This window comes from Hyla sarda, chromosome 8 (genome assembly GCF_029499605.1).
Source record: "Hyla sarda isolate aHylSar1 chromosome 8, aHylSar1.hap1, whole genome shotgun sequence".
Lineage (NCBI taxonomy): Eukaryota > Metazoa > Chordata > Amphibia > Anura > Hylidae > Hyla > Hyla sarda.
The window spans coordinates 38,296,209-38,302,208 of record NC_079196.1 but is presented as its reverse complement, the minus strand read 5'-3'; the positions used below and the strand labels follow the sequence as shown (position 1 = coordinate 38,302,208).

Below are 6,000 nucleotides of genomic sequence, written 5' to 3'. Positions count from 1 at the left end.
AGACCGTGCATGCTGGGAGTTGTAGTTTTGCAACAGGTAGAGGTACACTGGTAAGGAAACCTTTTCCCTTTCACCTGATCCTGCCACCGCCGCTGATGCCCACCACTGATCCCTGTGCCGCTGATCCCTGCTGCAACTGCCACTGATCCCCGCGGCAGGTGACTCTCCTCCCGTTCTGGTCGCCGTCCATGCTCGGGTTCAGGCGGGCAGAGCAGGAGGTTCCCAGGTAGGAAGCCTGATTGTTCAGGTGATCGGGAGGTGGCATTAGTTCCTCCTGCCAGTGAAGGGTGATTGGTGCATTGGTGCTGTCTCAAGCAGTACCAATCACCCTTATCTTCTGTGCCAATCACGGCGATAGCCAACGACGAGGGGGGGGGGGGGGCTAGGGCTTAGGGGGTCTCAGGACTCCCCTGGGCGATATGCCTGGATGCTTGATGTGCGATTACAGCAGTCATCCTGGTCTGATTACCACACTACTGGCAGAGGTGAAAGGAAGAATGCAGGGAATACATGTATGGCCTGCGTCCTTAATGGGTTAAAGGGGTACTCCACTCATTGACATCTTATCCCCTATCCAAAGGATAAGGGATAAGATGTCTGATCATGGGGGTCTGGCCGGGACATTTATGTTCAGAATGCCAGCTGTGCTAGGTTTCGGCTGGGCGTGGTCGTCATGCCATCCTCCATTAATGTCTATGGGAGGGGGGGGGGGGGGGGCAGCTGTGGTCGCCTGTGCCAGCACGGAGCGGAATTCACTTTGTGCAGCAGAACGCAGGGGGTCCCAGCGGCTGAACCCTCCTCAATAAGACATCTTATCCCCGATCCTTTAGATATTGTTGTTCTCTAATGGTTCTATGGCCTATATATGGACAATAACAACATCCTCCGTCCTACCATGTCTCAAGTAAATATTAATCCTTATTTTTAGCAAAGCTTTTATCTCAGTTATCCATGTTAAAAATCAAATAAGAGAGTGAAATCACCATCACACCAATTTATTCTATTTAGTTTTGCACCCGTGTAGGAGACTGGTTCGTCTACATGATATCATCACACAACACATATACGCCTCACATAGCTATAGCTTGAGGTCCGGTCCGCTATGGATAATGGGGGAGGGTCATCAAAACCTGTGCAGAGGAAAAATAAACCAGTTGCCCATAGCAACCAATCAGATTGCTGCTTTCATTTTTCAGAGGCCTTTTTTTTTTAATGAAAGAAGCTATCTATTTGGTTGCTATGGGCAACTGGCCAACGTTTCCTCAGCACAGGTCTTGATGAATCTCCCCCAGTATCAAAGAATAAGCTTGTTGGGAAATACAGATAAAAGTCTATGACTATGCCCATCAAAAAAAAAATTCACTGCCGCATAGTACAAAGTTTTACCGAGACATCCTAAAATGTATGTGATACGAAGAAATCCCCCTCCAGAAGGTTTAATTCAAAAGTAAAAATGGGGAAAAGCTCTCACATAATACCCAGAGATGCAGAATATATGCCTAATTGTAGAACTATGAGTGTGGTCAATACCAAAATAATTTGACACAGTGCAAAGTACAGGTCGAATAAACGAAACCATATGCAGTACCACAGGTTCATATATACAGATTGCAGGGCTATAGAACAATAAAGAACAAGCGGTACCGTGAAAGGACTCAGGGTCCGGATGTCCATGATGCTCTGCTCGGTCCGGGGGTCTGACCACGGCCCCATATAAGTAATAGGTTCCAGAAAGTAGGTATGAGTATTACCAACTTCTACCAGTGTAAGGTACAGGTAAAAAACAGTAACATCCCTACACGTTTCACCCTTATGGTACCGGGATCATCAGGAGACAAAACTGTCATTCTTTTTGAGGGTGATTTCTTTTTTTCGTTATAATATGTCTCCAAAAACATTACATTTGAGAACTATGCAACAGTGAATTTGTTTGTCTTCTGGTCCTTAATGGAGTCACAATACTATGGCAAGCAGCCCAACCTAACTACATAATCCCCTGCACAGTTGTAAAGCTATTGAGGTTACAACTTATGACTATATTTTTGGTCCAAGTCCAGCTTTTGGTTTCGATTCTAGTTAATTTTTAGCTTTATCTCTGTCTTGTCTGTCTTGTTACTTCTACTAAGCCCAGTGTGCAGGTACTCTTCATCTACCTCAGGTAATACCATTGGTCGTGCCTCTAGTTATAGTTGCCCATGGTACGATATTGTCTGGCAGCCAAAACTGATGGCAGACCACTGTGAAGACCATGAGCTGGAAATTCATTAACTGCCCATATGACCACTTATCCCAGATAAATAAATGACAAGTTAATCTTGAACTTTTTCCATACAAAACATCAATCTTCTCATCTCCTGCTGCTCTAGAACATGATCTAGAACATGATGCTTAGTAGCTGTACCAGAGTCTCTTCCAGAAGGAAGAGACACTCATCAGTGCTCAGCTGTTTTGGAGTTCTTGTCCCCCTCATCTGTACAGAGCAGGGTGGTGGCTGGTGAGGAGGATTTCTTAGATGAAGATCAGGGGTGTATTGACTCTTAAAGGGGTACTCCACTGCTCAGCGTTTGGAACAAACTGTTCCTAACGCTAGTGCTGGTGCCAGTGCCAGGAATTTGTGACATCATAGCCCTGCCCCCTTACAATGTCACACCCCACCCCCTCAATGCAAGTCTATGGGAGGCGGTGTGATGGATGTCACGCCCCCTCCCATAGACTTGCACTGAGGGGGAGGGCATGACGTCACAAGGGGGGTGGGGCTATGACGTCACAAGCTCCCGGCGGCAGCTCCAGCGTGCGGAACAGTGTGTTCCAAATGAGTACCCCTTTAAAGGGGTTATCCAGTGATTTCTACCGAGCTGCACACCCCAGAGCTACAGACAATATATAACATCACCTCTCAGCCAATCACCGGCCGCAATGTTGTCCTGCCCCAGTCAGTAAATGGCAATGTGACATGGTGTCTGCAGCTTTGTGAAGGGAAGACTGGATGCTGATACCAGAGGCTACAAGGAAGCGAGACAGGTAAGTAGAGGATGTTTTCGTTTTATTACACAGCCTGTGCACAATGCTGAAAAAAACATTATGAAGGTAAAAAGACCAGGCGATGCTGAGTGCACAGCTAGTTGTCTATAAAGCAGCACTTACCAAGGTTTGGAAGCCAAACATTGCTAAGTGTTTATTTGCAAATTATGGTGGAAAATATGTATTTGGTCACTTACAAACAAGTAAGATTTCTGGCTCTCACAGACCTGTAACTTCTTCTTCAAGAGTCTCCTCTGTCCTCCACTCGTTACCTGTATTAATGGCTCCTGTTTGAACTTGTTATCAGTATAAAAGACACCTGTCCACAACCTCAAACAGTCACACGCCAAACTCCACTATGGCCAAGACCAAAGAGCTGTTGACCCCTTCCCGCAGAATGGCATATATAAACGCCGGGTTGTGCAGTGCGTTCGCGCATCCCGGCGTTTATAAATGACATGCAGTTAACCCGGCGATGCGCAGCATCGCACGGGTTAACTGGCAGAAGTCCCGCTGTTTTCAGCAGGGGACAACTTCTGCTTCACCCCCCAGGACCATCCATTGATGGTCCTGGTCAGCGATCACTGTGATTGGTCCCTGTGGACCAATCACAGTGATCTGGGGTGAAAGTTCACGTGGCCACGTGGAGGAGCAGCGACGGGTAAGTATGTAGTCCTCAGAGGCAGCAGTGAAGATCTTCACTGCTGCTTCTAGGAGTCTGAAAACTACAACTCCCAGCATGCCTAGACAGCCTTTGGCTGTCTGGGCATGCTGGGAGTTGTAGTTTTGCAACATCTGGAGGGCCCCAGTTTGGAGACCATTGTATAATGGTCTCCAATCTGTGCTCTTCCAGCTGTTGCAAAACTACAACTTCCAGCATGCACTGACTGTCCAGGCATGATGGGAGTTTTAGTTCAGCAACATCTGGCCCTTCAGATGTTGCCGAACTACAACTCCCAGCATGCCCTTCAGCTGTCTGGGCATGCTGGGAGTTGTAGTTTTGCAACAACTGGAGACACACTGGTTGGGAAACATTGTTTCTAACTCAGTGTTTCCTAACCTGTGTGCCTCCAGCTGTTGCAAAACTATAACTCCCAGCATGCACTAACAGACCATGCATGCTGGGAGTTGTAGTTTTGCAACATCTGGAGGGCCCCAGTTTGGAGACCATTGTATAATGGTCTCCAATCTGTGCTCTTCCAGCTGTTGCAAAACTACAACTCCCAGTATGCACTGACTGTCCAGGCATGCTGGGAGTTTTAGTTCAGCAACATCTGGCCCTTCAGATGTTGCCGAACTACAACTCCCAGCATGCCCTTCAGCTGTCTGGGCATGCTGGGAGTTGTAGTTTTGCAACAACTGGAGACACACTGGTTGGGAAACATTGTCTGTTTCTAACTCAGTGTTTCCTAACCTGTGTGCCTCCAGCTGTTGCAAAACTATGACTCCCAGCATGCACTAACAGACCATGCATGCTGGGAGTTGTGGTTTTGCAACAGCTGGTGCATTCACATGGGCAAGGCTTTTACAGTGGGTTTCTCGCATCTTGAGATGCAGCAAATTTTGCGCTGGGAAACTCGCTGTAATCCCCCGCCCATGTGACTGTACCCTAAAAACACTACACTACACTAACACAAAATAAAATAAAAAGTTAAAAACACTACATATACACATACCCCTACACAGCCCCCCTCCCCCAATAAGAACGTCCGGTACACCACTGTTTCCAAAGCAGAGCCTCCAGCTGTTGAAAAACAACAACTCCCAGTATTGCCGGACAGCCGTTGACTGTCCACGCATGCTGGGAGTTTTGCAACAGCTGGAGGCACCCTGTTTGGGAATCACTGGCATAGAATTCCCCTATGTCCCCCCCTATGCAAGTCCCTAATTTAGGCCTCAAATGGGCATGGCGCTCTCACTTTGGAGCCCTGTCGTATTTCAGGGCAACAGTTTAGTGCCACATATGGGGTATCGCTGTACTCGGGAGAAATTGTGTTACAAGGTTTGGGGGGCTTTTTCTTCTTTAACCCTTCATGAAAAGGAAATGTTGGGGTCTACACCAGAATGTTAGTGTAAATTTTTTTTTTTTTACACTAACATGCTGATGTTGCCCTATACTTTACATTTTCACAAGAGGTAAAAGGGAAAAAAGCCCCCCAAAATTTGTAACGTAATTTCTCCCGACTACAGAGATACCCCATATGTGAGCGCAAAGTGCTCTGGAGGCGCACAACAAGGCCCAGAAGGGAGAGCGCACCATGTACATTTGAGGTGATTTGCACAGGGGTGGCTGATTGTTACAGCAGTTTTGACAAACGCAAAAAAAAAAAAACCCACATGTGACCCCATTTCGGAAACGACACCCCTCACGGAATGTAATGAGGGGTGCAGTGAGAATTTACCCCCCACAGGTGTCTGACGGATCTTTGGAACAGTGGTCCGTGAAAATGAAAACTTGTACAGCCCACTGTTCCAAAGATCTGTCAGACACCAGTGGGGGGCAAATGCTCACTGTACCCCTTGTTACGTTCCTCAAGGGGTCTAGTTTCCAAAATGGTATGCCATGTGGTTTTTTTTTTGCTGTCCTGGCACCATAGGGGCTTCCTAAATGCGACATGCTCCCCGAGCAAAATTTGCTCTCAAAAAGCCAAATATGACTCCTTCTCTTCTGAGCATTGTAGTTTGCCCATAGTGCACTTCAGGTCAACTTAAGGGGTACCTCCATACTCAGAAGAGATGTGGTTACAAATTTTGGCGGGTATTTTCTGCTATTAACCCTTTCAAAAAGGTGAAATTAGGGGGGAAACACACATTTTAGTGGAATTTTTTTTTTTTTTTTACATATTCAAAAGTCGTGAAACACCTGTGGGGTAATAAGGCTCACTTTATTCCTTATTACATTCCTCAAGGGGTCTAGTTTCCAAAATGGTATGCCATGTGTTTTTTTTTTGCTGTTCTGGCACCATAGGGACTTCCTAA

General features: G+C 46.7%; 1 protein-coding gene across 2 annotated transcripts in view; it reads left to right on the top strand.

Annotated features, from left to right (window-relative positions):
- The first annotated feature begins 208 nt into the window (after nt 1–208).
- Nucleotides 209–6,000, top strand: part of ACVR1C (activin A receptor type 1C) — a 152,672-nt gene continuing 146,880 nt past the window's right edge. Inside the window, exon 1 of one of the 2 annotated variants that reach the window (XM_056534198.1) lies at nt 209–226. The gene's annotated coding sequence lies outside the window, so the exon portion shown is untranslated. Of the gene's footprint in view, nt 227–2,814; nt 3,022–6,000 lie in introns of those variants that run through there. The other variant, XM_056534197.1, reaches the window with a different exon arrangement.